The sequence below is a fragment of the Mauremys mutica genome, unplaced genomic scaffold (assembly GCF_020497125.1).
Source record: "Mauremys mutica isolate MM-2020 ecotype Southern unplaced genomic scaffold, ASM2049712v1 001085F_np12_obj, whole genome shotgun sequence".
NCBI classification, from domain to species: Eukaryota; Metazoa; Chordata; order Testudines; family Geoemydidae; genus Mauremys; species Mauremys mutica.
The window spans coordinates 6,500-26,714 of NW_025423113.1; the positions used below are offsets into that span (position 1 = coordinate 6,500).

General features: G+C 50.4%; 2 non-coding genes across 2 annotated transcripts; both read left to right on the forward strand.

Annotated features, from left to right (window-relative positions):
* The first annotated feature begins 268 nt into the window (after positions 1-268).
* TRNAS-CGA lies at positions 269-350 on the forward strand. Its single transcript has one exon. It is a non-coding gene; the product is annotated as a tRNA-Ser (tRNA).
* A 1,493-nt stretch (positions 351-1,843) lies between these two features.
* On the forward strand, positions 1,844-1,916 carry TRNAF-GAA. Its single transcript has one exon. It is a non-coding gene; the product is annotated as a tRNA-Phe (tRNA).
* Positions 1,917-20,215: the final 18,299 nt, after the last annotated feature.

The following is a 20,215-nucleotide window of genomic DNA, read 5'->3' on the forward strand; positions in this document are numbered from 1 at the left end:
TATCGGGACAGTCCCAATAAAATCAGGACGTCTGGTCACCCTACATCAGGCTTCAAGTTGAGAATCATTTCCCCTTCCTGCTCTGTGGGAGGGGAGACTGTTAAACACGCTCTCTGTGTGACTGCACATGGCTAAGCAAAGAGAATAAACCCCCAAGTGCTTTGGAAGCCAGGTTTGCGGTGGGAATTCTGTAGTTCAGATGACTTCACGCCTGGGCATTGTGATTCTTTACCAGTTTCTCTGGCATTGGGGCAGTTTTGTGCTCACAGCTGTGATGGCCGAGTGGTTAAGGCGTTGGAGTCGAAATCCAATAGGGTTCCCCTGCGCAGGTTCAAATCCTGCTCACAGCGAGGCCTGTGTTTTAGCCAGTCTCTCACCTGGGCAATACCTCTGTCCAACCCCCTGAGACACTCTCAATTCTCTCCCCACCCCAAGTAAATCCTGTTCTGCTCCTTTCATAGAGATGCCTGGGACACCCCCTCACACTGTGTCCCTGAGGGGTCAGGCAAACTCTCAGTACCTGAAGCCTCTGCCACTCACCTGGTGCCCCATAGATCAGCCATAGCCCTGGTTCTGCTCCTCTCTCTAGAGGAGACTCCATGGAAGCTACGGGGCTGCAGAAACAACAGAGAAAAAATAGATGCTCAGGGCCCACTGGCAGCCAGCTCCCCTGCCCCACCACTACAGGCCTTGCTGACAAGCTTCTCCTCTTCCCCTTCAGCACCTCCCACTTGCCAGTGATCAGCTGTTCAGTGGGGTGCAGGAGGTGCTGGGCGGGGAGAGGAAAGAGCAGAGACAGGAAGAGGTTGGGGAGGGAGAGGAATGGGGCAGGAGGGGACAGTGGTGGGAGCTTGGGTGGAGTGGGGGCAGGGCAGAAAAGGGGGGATTTATCCTGGGCCATGCACCCCTCTAGGGCTGGCCCTGAAGGGAAGCACTGACTATCACAGTGACAATACAACTGACCAGCCTTGCGGGGGAGGCTGAGGGAGATCCGCACTCACCAGGTCTCTTCTCTCCCCCACGGTGAGCCAGACACTGCTCTCTCCTGGCTCTCACTCTAGCAGCTGGATGCCAAGGAGCCATTTCCCCACAGGAAGTGCATTGAGTGCCCCTGTGGTGCTGGGGGGCTGGCGCTGCTGCTGCCTGTGGGGCTGGCAGGGGGGCTGATGTCTGCACAGACTCTCAGCTGCCAGGCCGGAGGGGGCACTTGGGACCTTACCAGACTGACTCAGTGAAGACGGGGGGTTGACAGAGCAATACAGATGCTCTCCAGAGCAGGGAGCAGCATCCGCCCATGCAGCCAGGCAATGAGCATTTCCCACAGCCTGGAGCCGAGCGGGAGGCGGCAGCTGCTGTTCCAGCTGCTCGGGGACAGGCCCTGTCAGCCAACAGCCACTTCTTACTCCCCACAGCTAAGGGCGTCGGGTTCCTCCGGTGGGGGTGTGGAGCAGCCGTTCATTTTCCTGTTCGCACTCCTCTGCCATGTGAAAATCGGGGAGGGGAGGCAGAAGCCCCACTTCCCTCCCGAAATGACGCCCAGTGGGGGAAGCCACAACAGGGTGGGGCGGCAAGTGATGGCCAGACTCTTGCTGCCAGGGTCTCATCTAGCTCAGGGTCCAGCTCAACTTCCTCCCCACATCACTGGCCCCCTGTCCCCTTCCACCACCAGGTCAACCCGGGCACTAGGGCAGGAAAAGGATGAGGCAGCAAGTCAAGCTGAGCAAGGCAGGCAAAAGTGAGTCTTGTCTTCATGGGCCGCTCACAATGACGTCCTTTTTGTGTGCAACTGCTGCAAAAACCTCCTGGGCAGAGAAGCAACAGGCCAAAATAAGGCCACACAACTGCCAAAGTAGCTCAGTTGGGAGAGCGTTAGACTGAAGATCTAAAGGTCCCTGGTTCAATCCCAGGCTTTGGCAGGTCTTTTCATCCCTCGTTGTGCAGTGGTGGCTTGTTTTCTGGGAGCATAGTGGTGTCTGCACACAAGATGAGCAGGGCTGCCCTAGAAGATTTAGGGGATCTGGAACAAAGCAATTTTGGGGGCCCCTTCCATTAAAAAAAAGTTACAATACTGTATTCTCATGGGGCCCCTGTGGGGCCTGGGGCAAATTGCCCTACTTGCCTCCCCTCTGGGTGGCACTGAAAGCGAGTCTCTGATCTTGGGCTCTGCAGTAGGAAAACATAGAATGGGCTTCTGCCCCTAGTTGGCCCACCTGACCTTTGACAAGGAGAGTTGGGAGCTGTCTTTCCCAATATGGCAGGAAGAGAGTGAGGCAGGGGGACCCTCAGGAATGGTGGGCTGCTGGGCAGGGATTGGGGGTGAAAACTCCTCTGTGCGGCTGAGCAAGGGCAGTACCAGGGAAGGGGCATCTGTAAAAGTGGCCGTGTGGAAGGTGGAAGGGATTTGGGGGCCCAAGAGGAGGCGCTTGATGGTCACTGCCTTGGAGCAGCTGGACTTGGACATGGTGGGTGTTCAGGAAATGCACATTCATGACTTTAGGGTAGCTCAATGGGCAGAGGGTGATTGGAGGAAGGGCCTCCTGGCTAGGGAAGAATGATGGGGCTGGAGTCTTGTCCTTCACATTCGTGGTGCGAGTACAGAAGGGGCTGGAGCTCTGACCAGGGAGGGCATTACTGGTGGGCTTTGTGCTCTGTGGCACTGGTTACTGCTATATTAGTGTGTATGGTCCCCAGTTAAGGCATGAGAGGAAAGATCAAAGGCTCCCTTCCTCTGGACTGCATGATGTTTGGTGTTGGGGGGGATTTTAATTGTGTCAGCCGGCCTGAGCACCGCTGGTCCCGTTTTCCCAACCATCAGAGGAAACATTTTACAATGAGCACTACCTGGCACAGGTCTGTAGTGAGGTCAGCTTAGAGGAGCTCACTCCAGCCACAGAGGGTGTTCACCTTTCTGCGGGGACAGACCAGGAGTCGCACTGACCGGATTTATGATTAGCTTTTGTGTCTTTAGCATGTTGCTTCTCTGATTCTTTCTTGGCCTGACTTGTTACACTTTGACACTTAACAGGTCAGAGTTTGTGCACCTCCCTATTATCCTCACTAGGATCTGATTTCCAAATTTTGAGGAATGACTTTTTGCCTCTAACAGCCTCCATTACTCTGCCGTTTACCTAGAGTGGCTTTCTGCTGGTCGTCCTATTGTCGTTTCTGATTTAGGGCAAACGTTTCATCTGAGCCTCTAATTGCAGTGTTTTTAAACGGTCTGCATGCTGCTTGCGGGCACCTAACACTTGTGACAGCAGCTCCTTTTAATTCCCATCCAACCATCTGTATTTATGCCGATAGGTCGACTTTAGGTCTTTAACTTTGAGCGGTAGCTGAGAAGATGGTAAATAGGGCAGAACCCGTTCGACAAACCTCTTCATTTCCTTGTTGTTTCCTGACTTCTTCATTCATCGCCTTTTCCTTATTTCATGGCTGAGGCGGCGGCCTGCCAGGGAGCTCCCCGGCACCTGTACCTGCCTGGGCTGAAGGCAAGAGGCAGGCCTGGGCGTGGTGACGGCCTCCTGTCCTGGCCTGAGGCCGCACTGCTTCCTGGTCCCCTTTTCCCACCCACACCGGCAGGCGGCTGTTGCGGGAGAACACGAGGGAGGCTCTCGGGATGCTAGGCAGCGCTGTGTGTGTGGCTGTCAGGGGAAAGAGCCTTCTTCTCTAAAGATGGCTGGCAGAAAGGTGGTGCTCAGCTCTGTAAGCGACCTGCCCAGTAGCCTTGCTGCCAGGGGATGCAGACATTTCTGTAAGGTGCAGAAAGAGGTTATTTGGCTTCCAAGTTAATATGAGAAATATGCATTTAGGAGATGGAATTTCCATTCTATCACAGGGCCCCAGTGGCCCAATGGACAAGGCAATGGCTTTCTAAGTCAGAGATTGTGGATTCGAGTCCTGTTGGGGGTGGAAAAACTGCCTCTATATTGCAAGGAAACCTTGGCCTTATTTTCACCAAGGAAGCTGGGAGATGTTTGAACACAAAATACTGGATCTTGGGAACAATCCCCCAGAAATGGCATCTTCACAAATGCTTTCTAAACCCATCAGTAGCAAACAGTTAATGCTAGTGTTTGTCTGAGACTAGAGGGGAGGGGAGTGTTTACTCCAACACCTCAGTGAGTGAAACAGACGGAAAGAGCAAGGCTGTTCTGAAAGAGAAGGGATCTGTCTGGAGACAAAGCAGCCCCTGAGAATGAGCAATGGTGTGAAAAGAAGGGGTTCAAATGGGTGTTAGATGTTAGTTAGTGTTAGAGGGTTTATCCCTTCACCCTCCCATTACTGGGTCCTTCTTGCGTACACACAGAGCAGCAATACCCAAAGTCCCAAGGTGCAAACAATGAGATGTTTATTGGATTGAACTTCCAGCAAGCAATGATTCCAGTTTCCTTCCTCAGTGTCCCCATCCCAGCCCTGACTCCACAGAGCCTTGCCTGTGTCCCTGTTTCCATTCTCCCTCTTAGCAAAGCATAGGACATATGGTGACACATTTCCTGATAGGGCCAGGCATCAAGGTGGAAGGTGCTGATATTCCATTTGTCCCACTGCCCCTTGCATAGTGCAGTGCCCTGCACCTTCTCTCACAGGGGCCTGCCACACCTGTTCCAATTAGCGTTCCAGACTTCCCACTATAGTGGGCCTGAGAAGGTTGGGTCCAGGTTGTCTAGTACAGGGGGGAGGGGCTTACTCCATTACTTCTAGGTTATTTCCATAGGCAACGTATCACAAGAATACTTAGCAATACACCAGCCGTTGTAATAATCCACAGCTACACCGAGAGACCTGAGCACTGCCGCATGGTCCAACATCCCGGCCACCACCGAAACACCTCCTCTCCTCCTTCGACGGGGTCAAGCTCTTAACATGCCCAGTTGCTGGCAGCTGAAATACGCTGCCGCTGCAGGTTTTCGTGCTTTTGTCCATATCATAAGTCCATTGAATGTCCACAGAGAAATGGGTTATTGTCCAAACCAACTTAACCACGTGGTGTGGAATCAGGCTGTATGGGCTGGTTCGATTATTCACAGCAGTAAGAGTCACAGATCTATCTGTGCGCCAAAGCCCAGAGAGCAGTGTGTAGTGTGGAATTTGGTTAGGGGCTGGTGTAATTGTGCCCCCAGTGATATGTACATTTCCAGCAAAACACCTCATACACAGACACCCAATTGTTCACCCCTTGCCACGGGCCATTGGGTGTGCTCCTCCACGGCCATCAGGGAGGGGCACATTCAAACATCTTCTCTGGATTTACACCATTTTACACACCCCTCCATTGATTCCCAGCGAGCAAATCCCCTTCTCATTATTCCCATAGGGCTTGTGGGGCCCACCTTAGCTGCCGATTCACTTCCAGAATCCATGGTAGCTATTATACAGGATATTGCCTCCTAGTCGAGCATTTTGAATTTCCACACACATCTTCCCCCAGGTCAGCCTTTTGAAGCCATCCCCACCCATGTCATGAGGTTTTCTGTTCATTGAAACACAACAATGCTAACAACAAGACAAACACCACAGACAAACAACACAAAACATAGATTCATGGTATTCTGGGTTAGTCTTTTGCTGCCACCAGATTGCTTGTAGAGTGTCTGAAAAACAAAAGAAACAATTTCCACACACACCCCTGGTGGGGACAGATTAGTGCTTAATAATAATAATACCACTTCCTTTTACAAATTTCCTTGCTAATTGCAGGAAAAACAGAAGAATTACCTCCAGGCTGTCCTTATTTGGTTCTATAGTCAGATAGTGATTTACACCACTAGCGGGTCAGTTTCCCCTCTTGTACAACAGACACGGTTTGCAATAGTTTCTCTGCTGTACCAAGCTTTAAGTTTATCCTCAGGTAATAGCTGAGAGACAGCTTTAGATTTAGCTTTAGCACTGTACATACACACACACACTCCTTAGGGTTAACCTGTCCCCCTTATTTTCAGGCTTGACTTGTTTTTTCACCTCCCTTTCCTGGAGGGCCACAATCTGAGTCTTCCAGTAGTTTGTTTGCTGACCAGATGTATTTATTATTTGCAGCTCCTTTGTGCTGCCACTGATGGTCAGTTCTCTCCTTCCCCCATCAGCCAGGTCATTTGCATTCACACCAGCTTTCGGGTTTGGCTTTTGGATCCAAAGCCATCAGCAGCTCAGAGACTGTCTTAAAAGGGACACAATCAACTTCCACCCGAGTTCTGATTACTTCCCACTTTCATCTTCTGCTTCAAAACACACAGATCTGAAAAAGAAACCACAACCTATTGTGTCTCCCTTTGGAGCCCTAATAGGGTTTGAATTAAGTACCATGTTTTGTTTGCATTTCTTTTACCCCTTCTCCAGTATACACTGCACACGTCCTGGGAAAACGCACATTCCTTCCATAGTTTAACCTTCATAACATTATGTTACAAACCATAAGTCTCAGTTTAGGTTTTTAAAACCTTACACAATTACACACAACATTTTGTTTTGTCTAACATCCCTTGCACTGCAATAATTTTTTTTTACACAACTGTACCCCGATTACACGTCCATCTTGTACAACCAGAGACAGCCAGGGGCAGGCAAGTTAAGTGCCAATAGAAACCTCGGACATTCCTTTAGTGATTTTGCTTACATTACCCAGGAGTCAAATCATTTTGATGAGATTATCTCTCCGCCTGCTGCCTGCAGCCGTCCCCTATAGACCATTTCTGTGGGCAAAGGGCCCATTTCCCCTCAGAATGTCTGTAAAGGTTTCTCGGGACAAAACACAGTGGTAGCAGTAGCCACTTTACCTGACCCTCTTGTATAATTTAATTACTAAGCTTCCATCCAACGTGAGTGCACAGAGCTGCACATACAGTTACATTTATATAGCTGGGTTTTATTATTAAACTAAAAACTGCCTTCTTGTAACACCACAACTGTTGCCTTTTACTATTTGCACAACTCACAAATGTTTTCTTTCCTCCAAATTCTGTATTATTAATTTTTGCAAAACCCTGGGCAGCTGCGCTGCAGTGCGGGGGTGACTCTGCAGGGGGAGAAGCTGTTGTGGAGCAATGTAGAGCAGGTGCAGGAAGGAGCCGGGGTCACTATTCACATTGTGAACTGCACAATTTTCCAAATTTGGGAATGTCCGAGAACAATTCTAAGGGGAAGGTGAATGCAGAGCAGTGACACTGGAGGTGCCCAGACCTCGAAGGGGGCGGCGTGGAAATTAATAATGGGAAGATCATTTGCAAAATTAGTCATCACTGACAAGATTTGTCTCTTCTTATTTCATGTTATGGTGTTATTTAGCGGAATCAGGACATATTTTTACTATGTTAAACACTTAATTTTATTTAACTGAGCCAAAAACGTAGTGTCACTTATTTTTTTTCTCTGTCCTAGCAAGAATTAAATGAATTTCGTGACTTTCTGGAAAGTGCAGCGAGATTAAATGTGGGGAATTCAGTCTCTGTGTTTGTGAGCTGATGTTTTCCTCTCACAGCTCAGTGCCTGCATTGAAATACCAAGAGGGATCTAAGGGCTGGTGTACGCTGGGCACAAGGGTGTTTGCAGAAGGGGCGGGGCCTCAGGTGGAAGGGGCGGGGCAGGGCGTTAGTCTCCCCCAGCTGGCGGTTCTCGCCCTGCCCATTGTGTTGCAATGACAGAGGCTGCCCAGGCTGCACTTGTAGCAAGGTTCCCCCACTAGGTGGCCGCGCAGAGGCTGCAGGAGACAGGCAGGTGGCAGCAGGGGAAGTGGCGACACAGGAGCTCTCAGCAGCAGGGTGACGGACAATGCCGTGGAGCGGCAGCGACGCAGAGTGAACAGGGCAAACTGAGAACCAGTTGAAGGAGTGTCGGCAGCAGAAGCTGAAGTATCACTCGCTGCCTCCCCCACCCCTGGGGCTTTGCTGCCCAAGGGGAGTGAGGGTTGGGGGAAGGAGAGCGGAGGGGTCTGTTAAAGGAACATTGGATTGGCCTGTCACACCGCAAGGTGAGAAACTGAGGCACAGCACTGCCCAGCGTACTCTGGAGTGGGGGGTTGCTTATGAGCGTAGATTTGAATGTGGTTGTGGGTTTTTCCCAAACTCAGGCTTGATTCTCTTTCTCTTTTAATAGAAGTTCTCATTGGCTCTCCGCCCACGCAGAGCTGGGGAATGGGGGTGTGTTGCCTTTTCCCCAGGCAGAAGGGTGACACCTGCCTGGCGAGTGAGGGTCAGTTTGGGTGACCCCCACTCAGGGCAGGCTAAGGGCAGGTCTCTGCCCTTTACTCAACCCAGGAGGAGTTTTTTGCACTAACATCCCAAGTGTGCAAGTCCGTCCCCGCAGAGCAGCCCCATAGGGTGACCATAAAGCAACTGTGGAAAACGGGACGAGGGTGTGGGGGGGTAATAGGCCCCTATATAAGAAAAAGTCCAGCCAAACCGGCCTGTCCCTTTAAACATGGGACATCTGGTCACCCTGGAGCAGCCCCGCACTCCTGCTCCCCGGTTGGTGCATTTGTAACCCGGGGGCTGAAGCCCACGCGAGAAAGGGAAGTGAGCGAGCTCGGAGCTCTCCGGCGCCACCTGCTGGGAGCAGAGGGCAATGACTGAGCGACGTCCTGGCTAATTTAAATATCACCTGGTTCTCTGCCGGGTGGCTCCACTGGAGAGCTGGGGCGTGGCCTGAGTGTGGCAGCACCTTATTTGCATATATTAAAAGCAGCAGTTTGGGGCCATTGGGGTAAAATATGAGTAAGTTTTGGGGTTGGGCCCCACATGTTTAGTGCAGGCTGTGGGGAGCCGGGCTGAGCAGAGCCTGCCCTGACGGGGTGTGTGGTCACCCTGAGCTGGGAGCGGGTTGCCAGACATGGGGAAGGGGCTGTTTTTGGTGTCTGGGTGGAGTTCTTGTAATGAAGAGCAGGGGTGGCTGAGGGGAATTGAGACCTGTCTTTGTTGGTTGGTTGCTGGGTAATGGTTCTTAGCCAGGGGCTGTTGGGAACCCCCTAGCTACGTGTTGTGGTTGGGGGCTGTGGCTGTCCTGTGGTGGCCGGGGGCTGGGGGATCCCAATGGCAGCTGGGGGCTCTAGCATCCACCTGTGGTGGCCGGGGGCTGGGGGATCCCAATGGCAGCTGGGGGCTCTAGCATCCACCTGTGGTGGCTGGGAGCTACGGGGCCACCTGCAATGGCCTGGGCCTGCGGCTTCTCCTCACCCCCCGCGGTAAGAACGCCAGGCTCTGCCTGCAGTGTCTGAGAGCTGAGGGCTCCCTCTCTTGCCTGTGGTGGCTGGGAGCTCCAGGGGCTTCGGCACTGCAGGATCTATTAGCAATGACGTGGGGCTGCACGGTCCTCACGCCATCAAGGCCTGTTGGGAAATCCTGGGTCCATCCGCAGCAGCTGGGAGCTCTGGGGTCCACTCGTAGGAGCTGCAGGGTCCATACGCAGTGGTGTGGGACTGTGGGGGCTCCCCGGCCACCCATGGCTGCTGGGAGCTCCAGGGTCTGCCTGTGGGAGCTGTGGGGAGATGAGGGGTTTGGGGTGGAGGAGGGGGCTCCAGGCTGCAGGGTGCGGCCGAGGGATTCAGAGTGCAGGAGGGGGCTGTGGGTTGAGGCAGGGGGTTGGGGTCCAGGACGGGGTGATGGCTCTGGGGTGGGGGCAGGGATGATGGGTTCCAGGTGTGGGAGGAAGCTCTGGGCTGGGGCAGAGGGGTGAGGGCTCTGGGGTGCAAGAGGGGGCTCTGGGTTTGGGGGGTTCAGGGCTGGAGCAGGGGGTTAAGAACATAAGAACATAAGAAAGGTCGTACCGGGTCAGTCCAGAGGTCCATCTAGCCCAGTATCTGTCTACCGACAGTGGCCAATGCCAGGTGCCCCTGAGGGAGTGAACCTAACAGGCAACGATCAAGTGATCTCTCTCCTGCCATCCATCTCCATCCTCTGATGAACAGAGGCTAGGGACACCATTCTTACCCATCCTGGCTAATAGCCATTTATGGACTTAGCCACCATGAATTTATCCAGTCCCCTTTTAAACATTGTTATAGTCCTAGCCTTCACAACCTCCTCAGGTAAGGAGTTCCACAAGTTGACTGTGCGCTGCGTGAAGAAGAACTTCCTTTTATTTGTTTTAAACCTGCTGCCTATTAATTTCATTTGGTGACCCCTAGTTCTTGTATTATGGGAATAAGTAAATAACTTTTCCTTATCCACTTTCTCAACATCACTCATGATTTTATATACCTCTATCATGTCCCCCCTTAGTCTTCTCTTTTCCAACCTGAAGAGTCCTAGCCTCTTTAATCTTTCCTCATATGGGACCCTCTCTAAACCCCTAATCATTTTAGTTGCTCTTTTCTGAACCTTTTCTAGTGCTAGAATATCTTTTTTGAGGTGAGGAGACCACATCTGTACACAGTATTCGAGATGTGGGCGTACCATGGATTTATATAAGGGCAATAATATATTCTCAGTCTTATTCTCTATCCCCTTTTTAATGATTCCTAACATCCTGTTTGCTTTTTTGACCGCCTCTGCACACTACGCGGACATCTTCAGAGAACTATCCACGATAACTCCAAGATCTTTTTCCTGACTCGTTGTAGCTAAATTAGCCCCCATCATGTTGTATGTATAGTTGGGGTTATTTTTTCCAATGTGCATTACTTTACATTTATCCACATTAAATTTCATTTGCCATTTTGTTGCCCAATCACTTAGTTTTGTGAGATCTTTTTGAAGTTCTTCACAATCTGCTTTGGTCTTAACTATCTTGAGCAGTTTAGTATCATCTGCAAACTTTGCCACCTCACTGTTTACCCCTTTCTCCAGATCATTTATGAATAAATTGAATAGGATTGGTCCTAGGACTGACCCTTGGGGAACACCACTAGTTACCCCTCTCCATTCTGAGAATTTACCATTAATTCCTACCCTTTGTTCCCTGTCCTTTAACCAGTTCTCAATCCATGAAAGGACCTTTCCTTTTATCCCATGACAGCTTAATTTACGTAAGAGCCTTTGGTGAGGGACCTTGTCAAAGGCTTTCTGGAAATCTAAGTACACTATGTCCACCGGATCCCCCTTGTCCACATGTTTGTTGACCCCTTCAAAGAACTCTAATAGATTAGTAAGACACGATTTCCCTTTACAGAAACCATGTTGACTATTGCTCAAGAGTTTATGTTTTTCTATGTGTCTGACAATTTTATTCTTTACTATTGTTTCAACTAATTTGCCCGGTACCGACGTTAGACTTACCGGTCTGTAATTGCCGGGATCACCCCTAGAGCCCTTTTTAAATATTGGCGTTACATTAGCTAACTTCCAGTCATTGGGTACCGAAGCCAATTTAAAGGACAGGTTACAAACCTTAGTTAATAGTTCCGCAACTTCACATTTGAGTTCTTTCAGAACTCTTGGGTGAACGCCATCTGGTCCCGGTGACTTGTTAATGTTGAGTTTATCAATTAATTCCAAAACCTCCTCTAGTGACACTTCAATCTGTGACAGTTCCTCAGATTTGTCACCTACAAAAGCCAGCTCAGGTTTGGGAATCTCCCTAACATCCTCAGCCGTGAAGACTGAAGCAAAGAATCCATTTAGTTTTTCCGCAATGACTTTATCATCTTTAAGCGCTCCTTTTGTATTTTGATCATCAAGGGGCCCCACTGGTTGTTTAGCAGGCTTCCTGCTTCTGATGTACTTAAAAAACATTTTATTATTACCTTTGGAGTTTTTGGCTAGCCGTTCTTCAAACTCCTCTTTGGCTTTTCTTATTACACTCTTGCACTTAAGTTGGCAGCGTTTGTGCTCCTTTCTATTTGCCTCACTAGGATTTGACTTCCACTTTTTAAAGGAAGTCTTTTTATCTCTCACTGCTTCTTTTACATGGTTGTTAAGCCACGGTGGCTCTTTTTTAGTTCTTTTACTGTTTTTCTTAATTTGGGGTATACATTGAAGTTGGGCCTCTATTATGGTGTCTTTAAAAAGGGCCCACGCAACTTGCAGGGATTTCACTTTAGTCACTGTACCTTTTAACTTTTGTCTAACTATCCCCCTCATTTTTGTATAGTTCCCCCTTTTGAAATTAAAGGCCACAGTGTTGGGCAGTTGAGATGTTCTTCCCACCACAGGGATGTTGAATGCTATTGTATTATGGTCACTATTTCCAAGCGGTCCTGCTACAGTTACCTCTTGGACCAGCTCCTGCGCTCCACTCAGGATTAAATCTAGAGTCGCCTCTCCCCTTGTGAGTTCCCGTACCAGCTGCTCCATGAAGCAGTCATTTAAAGTATCGAGAAATTTTATCTCTGCATTTCGTCCTGAAGTGAAATGTTCCCAGTCAATATGGGGATATTTGAAATCCCCCACTATTATTGGGTTCTTAATTTTGATAGCCTCTCTAATTTCCCTTAGCATTTCATCATCACTATTACTGTCCTGGTCAGGTGGTCGATAATAGATCCCTACTGTTATATTTTTACTAGAGCATGAAATTTCTATCCATAGAGACTCTATGGAACCTGTGGATTCGCTTAAGATTTTTACTTCATTTGAATCTACACTTTCTTTAACATATAGTGCCACTCCTCCCCCTGCACGGCCTGTTCTGTCCTTCCGATATATTTTGTATCCCGGAATGATTGTGTCCCATTGATTGCTCTCAGTCCACCAGGTTTCTGTGATGCCTATTATATCTATATCCTCCTTTATCACAAGGCACTCTAGTTCACCCATCTTATTATTTAGACTTCTGGCATTTGTGTACAAGCACTTTAAAAACTTGTCCCTGTTTATTAGCCTGCCTTTTTCTGATGTGCCAGATTCTTTTTTATGTGACTGTTTATCATCTGATCCGGCCCTTACATTATACTTCTCATTCCTCTGCTCCTGACTATAACCTGAAGATTCTCTATCATCAGACTCTCCCCTAAGAGAAGTCTGTGTCCGATCCACACGCTCCTCTGCAGCAGTCGGCTTTCCCCCATCTCCTAGTTTAAAAACTGCTCTACAACCTTTTTAATGTTTAGTGCCAGCAGTCTGGTTCCACTTTGGTTTAGGTGGAGCCCATCTCTCCTGTATAGGCTCCTCCCATCCCAGAAGTTTCCCCAGTTCCTAATGAACGTGAACCCCTCCTCTCTACACCATCGTCTCATCCACGCATTGAGACTCTGAAGCTCTGCCTGCCTACCTGGCCCTGCGCGTGGAACTGGGAGCATTTCTGGGGTTGGGGTGCAGACTTACCTCGGGCGGCTCCTGGTCAGCGGTGCAGCAAGGGGGACCTACTGGCCACTTCCAGGGCACAGTGCAGTGCCCTAGGACACGTAAGGACCAGCCTGCCTGAGCCCCGCAGCACCGCTGACCGGACTTATAACCTAGTCACCCCACTGGGAGCTCCAGGGTCCCCCTGTCACATGTGGTACCTGGGAGCTCTGGGATCCACCCACAGCAGCTGAGAGCTGTGGGGTCCATCAGTGGTGGCATGGGCCTGTGGGAGCCCCTTCCGCCACTGGTGGTTGATAGCTGTAAGGCCCCCACCGGCCGACAGCTCCAGTCTTGCTGCCCCAGGGCTGAGGTGGAAAATGTCACTGAGATCTCTGAAAGTCACAAATTCTGTGACCCCCCTTTATATAATCTTAGCCTTAATAGTTGTTGACTGTCTCTCTCAATCTAGTGGTCTGCTCTAGCGCAGTGTGGAGGCCAGGAAATAATTAATAAAGATTTGAAGGGATCTTAAATGTATGTTAGTAAAGTTAGCATAAGTTAGACTAGCTGTGACCCTAATGATGTGAGATTTGTAGAAGCAAGATAATGTGGAACAGAGTGAACTGTGTGAAAAGTCATTACGACCTTGCAATATGCAGTTTTGCTTTTTTTCTTTTAGTGAGACAAATAAGATAGCAAATAGGCTTATGTATAAACAAATGCAAATGTTTTCTTTTTACTGTCTCCAGGATTGCTAGCTATTGTCTGTAACAAAGGTATAAATGCTTTCTGTGATTGTTTACTAATTGAGAGAGACCTGTCCGGGACAAGGGGCAACCCTGTTTCCTAGGACACTCCCTCCCTCTAAGTAATTACTAGAGAAAGAATAAAGTATTTGATTTTGCTGCACCCAAACAAAAAGCGAGAACTGAGTTTTTCTTTGACAGCAGATAGGACAGGGAAGACAGAAGCTCACCCCCCAGCACAGGTTTGGGCAGAAATGGCTCTTGGGCTATTTGCTGTGCATGCAGAGGACTTGTCCAGGCTGGTGGAGCAGCTCTGCCAGATGAGGAGCTGGAAGAAGGAGACCTGAGCAGCCTGGACATCCCACTTTTTCTCCACAGCCACTGCCTGTCAGCAGGATTCCTCCTTCTCCTCCTCAGTGAGACCAAATCTAAGCACCTAGATAGCTGGTCTGTCCACTGCACCCCAATCCCTCATGCCTGAGCCTCCCTGCCAAAGCCCTGCACCTGGCTCCAGAGAATTGTCTCACATCTCGCTGGGAACTCGACTTCTTGTGCCCAGAGAGTCTCGGCCCCACTCAGTAGAGGACCTGAGAAACACAGTGTCTGCCTTTTCCAAATAAGTGCTTGGAAAGGTTTTGTTTGTGTGGCCTAACGGATAAGTCGTCTGACTTCGGCTCAGGTGATTGAGGGTTCGAGTCCCTTCGTGGTTGTGTTTGTGCAATTTTACCTTTGTGCTGAAAGTCCTGCTCCCTTCAGGGCTGGAACCTCTTCTTGGCCGCTCAGGCCAATGCTCTGGCTTCAGCTAGAGCCCCGGGAAGGAGTTGGGGGTTGGGTGTCACAAAGGCTGGGGCATGAGCCCCAGGTGCTTCCAGTCTCGCCTTTGCCATTCCTGACTTGCCAAAGAAAATGGGCGGCTGCCCGGGCTAGAGTGTGGAGCAGTTTCCCTCTTCCAAGTGTGCGCCTGTCCCTGTGCTGGAGGGTACTTGCTAAATAGCACCTTTGGAGCCTGGCTGTTTCTCTGCTTCTTGCCAGCTGGGGAAAAGCCTCTTGGGGTAAAATCTCCTGCCCCACTGCCAAAGTGAGCACCTTGAGTGGGAACGGTAAGAGGCCCCACCAGCGGGGCTGGCCCTGCTTTCCTACCGTCTTGTGATGTTGGCTACAGAGCATCAGCAGCTGGCTGTGGGTGGTTTTCAGTGGGTGTTCAGCATGTCAGGGAGCAGGGAGCAGCCTGGCTGGGTGTCTCTGTGGCTGTCTGCTGGCCATGCATAGGCATGGTTCTCCCCTCCTCTTGCCCTGCCCTTGGTTGCTCTGTGGCTTTTAAGCCTTCAGCCACCTCTGTCCTAGGTGCCCAGAGGAGGAGAGGTGTGTTGGGCTCCAGCCTGGGACTCTTCCTCCCTCCTGCCTTTCCCTGACTATGAAACCTGGCCCTGACACTCCTTTCTTCAAGCGCCATGTGGGCAAGAGGAAAAGTGTGGTAGAAAGCACAAGGGCCAAACTTGTGGGCAGCAGAAATCACAAACACCCAGACAAACCATAGCCACTTCTAGACCCCATTCCAACCAAAGACCTGGCTCCAGTGGGTATGAGTCACTCAGCACAAGGTAAACAACTCATTCTTATACAGCTGGAGACAGGAAAGCACTTGGTTCTCCAGGGATTTACCACAAGGTCCCACTGAGATTTGAACTCAGATTTCAGCATGCCAACCATTACACCATGGGCCCAGCTTGTGCTAGTTTCTCTGAATATTGGTGATCCTATCATAGAATACCAGGGTTGGAAGGGATCTCAGGAGGTATCTAGTCCAACCCTCTGCTCAAAGCAGGGCCGAGCCACAGACCGATTTTTATCCCAGATCCCTAAATGGCCCTCTCAAGGACTGAGCTCACAAATGTGGGTTTAGCAGCCCAATACTCAAACCACTGAGCTCTCCCTCCCTCACAGGCCCAGCTTGTGTAAGGGACTGTTGGCCCTTTACTAAAACTGAGTGGGGTTTTTTTAGTTCCCAGTCCCAATAGAAGGGGGAAGGGTCAATGGGAAATCAGGACCCTGAGACTGACAGGCCCCTGGGGCAATGGTCACCAACTGGTAGGGAACAAGTGAGAATTTGTTAATGAGTAAAATTCCTGGTGACAATTGGCAAAGCTGTGGAGAGTTTGAAAAGTTCCAGTGAATTTACACATGAAGATACAAACCAGAGAGAAAGAGACCATCACAGACTGCACAGCCCCACACAGACATAAACAAAAACCAAACCCACACAGCACACAGAGCCATATACACATAAGGGAAAGCCACACAAAACATAGAACAAATCCTCATCAAAAAATACAGTAAAAGCCTACAACAGGAAAGCACAAAAACCACATACCTAAAGAATACTTAGCAAAAAACAATCTGCATGCAAAAGTCATACACACACACACACACACACACACACACAAAACTATGCATGGCATCCACCAAAATCACACAGGACCCACATGCACATCAACACAACAGACAAAAAAAACCCCCAACATACAGAAAGCCAGGCAGGGTTTGAGTCTCACAGCGAAGAGGGTGAGCACACAGGTGGTTTGGGGAGCAAAGACTGAGGGGGAGTCAGGGGCAGTGCTCTGGGCTCTGCCTGACCCCTCCTGACACAGGCGGCTGATGGACAGCAGAGCCTGGTAGATCTGTGGAATCTGCCCTGCTCTCTGTAAAGCACGGGGACCTTGGTGTCTTCTGAGCTGCGACAGTATTTTCTGCAGGGTAAAATGATTGGCAGAAGCTATTTGCTTAAAGGAAACTAGTGCTGTAGGTGAGGTTTGAACTCACAACCTCAGCATGACTCCACTCAGCACTGTTCTGTAAGTACTGGGCACTAACCCATTGCACCACTGGACCCTGCTTTCAGGAGCTTGTCTCCATGTTTCATGGATGGATTAGCGGAGTGGGGGTGGGGGGGTTGCATTAGCTAAAACAAATCCATATTAAAGGCTGCAGGATGGCAGCAGCAGAGGTGGGGAGCCTCCTTCCATGTGATAGAGCTGATGGGGAAGGTTGGTGCTTTGAGCCCACCCGGTGCTGGAATGTCTCATGGGGGAGATTAACGGGACTCTTGGGAAGGGAAGATAAGTATTTTCTATCCCTGCCTAGCTCCATTGGTCTCCTGTGGCCCTTTCGGCTCTCTGCTCCCCTGTAGGGGAGATGCAGAGACAAGCCCCCATCTGGGTGAGTCACTGAGAGGCTGTGTCCCATGGCGTGTGTGGGGGAGAGGGGTAGGGGTGGGATGGGGCTCAAGGGGAGAAGGTTGTGTGTGACAGTGTGGGGCGGGGGGAGGGTTGCTCCTTAGGATAGAAATAATGGAAAACACAGGGGCAGTGACAGTGAAGCCCCGTGTCTGAGTGTTATGACCCTGTGTGGTGCCGCCGTTCACCTTCCCCTCCTATGGGCTCAGCTTTCATTGAATCCAGCATTTTTTCACCTGTCTTCACCACAGAGGTGTCCCACATGCCTCAGCTACCGAGTGTCCCTCTTAGAGACGCCGAGGACTGGAACTGATTTCAGCTGCTGGACAGCTCTGCTAGGTTTTTATTCATTTGCACAGGAAAATGCTGAGTGTTTACATTCATTTCAAGCCCCCTGCCCCCATTCAGCGAACTCCTGAACATATTGGAGATGGGTCTGGAAATTGATTTTCATTCGAAAAAGTTTTTAAAAGGGAATCACTTGGATTGGAACTAGGAACCCATCACCCTGCAGGGAAACATTCACCCACTGAGCTCTACCCTCAACAGAGAGTGTCCAGCGCAGGACCAGTTTTTAACCTGGGGGTTAGTAAACTTTCTCTCTATACAAACACCACAGCTTACAAACTCCCCACCCCCGCTCTGTGTCACCAGAGCACAACAACAACTCTCCTTGGAGCACACACAGCTCCCCAGCTCCCTGCCTGTCAGTCTCTCCAGCGTTGCTCTAATCCCTTAAAGCAGGGTCTCAACCTCAATTTACCTTATGGCCAGTGCCAGTCCTCCAGTCCTCCCAGTGGGCCAATAATGTCACTCATACTGCCCAGAACCCCACCCCCCAAAAAACTCCACCCTCCACCTGCCTAAGGCTCTGGGAGGGAGTTTGGGTGGGGGGAGGAGGTCTAGGGTTCAGGCCCTGGGTTGGGGCTGGGGATTGGGGTGCAGGAGGGGTGCAGGCTGTGGGAGGGAGTTTGGGGGCTGGGGGTATGGAGGGAGGGGCTGCAGGCTCTGGGAGAGAGTTTGGGGGTGGGAGTGAGTATATGAGGAGGGGGTGGGGGTGCAGACTCAGGAAGGGGGTCAGGAGTGTGGCGCTTACCTGGGGCTCCAAGGCAGAGCGGGCTGGGGGTCCTCCGCATGCTGCTGCCCCCAGGCATCACCCCCACAGCATCCCATTGGCCACAGGGGTGAAAAGGTAGGGGCAGTGCACGGAGGCACAGCCCCACCTTGCCCTGCCATGGGGAGGGGCCGGCAGCCTCTGGAGTGAGCAGGCAGATGCTGCTCAGCTCCGCTGCACTGACGGGGCCCCTGGGGGGGAGCGCCTGGGGGCAGCATATGGGGCCAAGGGAGTGACCCGGTCCCAAAACTGTTGGAGCCCCACGGGCGAGACCTGGGAACCAGGACTGCCAGCCAGACAAACACGTTTAAGAGGAGGCGTCCCTCTCCCTGTCAAAAACTGATCTTCCTCCTTCAGTTCAGTGACAGCCTGAATTGTTCCTTATTCCAGCAGAGCCAGAGGACTGAAACAGCAACATCAAACCCCTGTGTATCTGAAGAGATGTTCAGCTTTGCCCTTGGTCAACTACAAGGCTAAAGGGAAAGGAGGTGGCACCAGATATAAAGAGTGAAACACGACACATCATAGTTATGCCCACGGTGGCTGCTAAATCTTGTGATGTACTTCTTCTTATCAGCAGTGTATTGTTTTCTCTGGAGTCTAGACCTTGACTATACATTGGCCAAGAAATTTGTACCTTGATAAAATAATCGCCTGGCCCTGGTGAAGGCAATGGACTTCACACCCACTGGGGTGTCCCAACACAGGTACAAGTACTAACAACAGTGGCTGCCTTTTAGCCATACATTTTAATCAAGGCAATAAACTGATATGAACTCCTGTTAAATCATTTCTCAGCTCAAGTCCTTCACCCACATTCCCTAGAGCATTGGGCCACCATGTGGACATTTCATTTCCAACCTCAGTTTCACACAGAGACAAAATTTCCTTTGCACAGATCCATGAACAGCAAAATCTTCCTGTGTCTCTGGTCTGAGCCAGGGCATTCGATTCCAGTGAACCCTTCTCTCCTGCAATGGCGACGGTCAGACAGAGGGGACGTGGCACCTGCATCCCTGCCAGGGAGATATTGGCTCAGCTCTTTCTTTCTGCTGCTGTTGTTAGTCCATGAAACATCAAGGGTGGAACGCAAGGCTGAGTTCATGCACCAGCCCTCAGTGCCCCAGAGAAATCCTGCCCCCTGCTATTGGAACGATGTGCTGGAGATTTGACTAGGAAAGGGACTGTCTGAATTGTCAGAGTGGGGAATGAACAACAAGCTACAGCAATGTCGTTCACACAAACACACTCTCATGCTGCTCCAGCCGGAAGGGAAATGGGCAGGAATTCTCACTGTTCAGCCAAGGAAACACTTACACTGATGCGCAGCCGTGAGTGTGCTGGGGAAGCTGGTCTGAGCAAACAATTTGAAGTGACAATTTTGTGAGAACAGAATTATCGTGTAGTGAAACAATTGTACATCAAGTAGTTGTGGCCGAGTGGTTAAGGCGATGGATGGACTTGAAATCCAGTTCACAATGTGAATAGTGACCCCGTCTCCTTCCTGCACCTGCTCTACATTGCTCCACAGCAGCTTCTCCACCTGCAGAGTCACCCCAGCACGGCAGTGCAGCCACCCAGGGTTCAGCAGGAGCCCCTGGCAAGGACAGTGGGTGCAGCTAACAGCCCGGTGTGCCTGGCCGTGAGGCAGCTGTAAAAAAGCAACCCCCCCGCAGAAGTACAGAGACTGAATTCCCCATCTTTAACATCATGACCCCCTGTAGAAAGCCACACGTGTCAGTTGCATTTTCACAGGGAGATGCAAATATCAAGTGACACCAATTTTTAAGTTGAGTAAATACAGTTGAGGAGATAGTTATTAACCTCACAAAAATATACTAAAGATCCCTGAACATAACACCTGAAGGTGAAATATGAACAGAGACAAACCTTGTCAGCAAAGGCTCATTTCCCAAACAATCCTCGAAATGTTACTAATTCCCACCCCTCCTCCGCAGGAGCTCTGTGCAG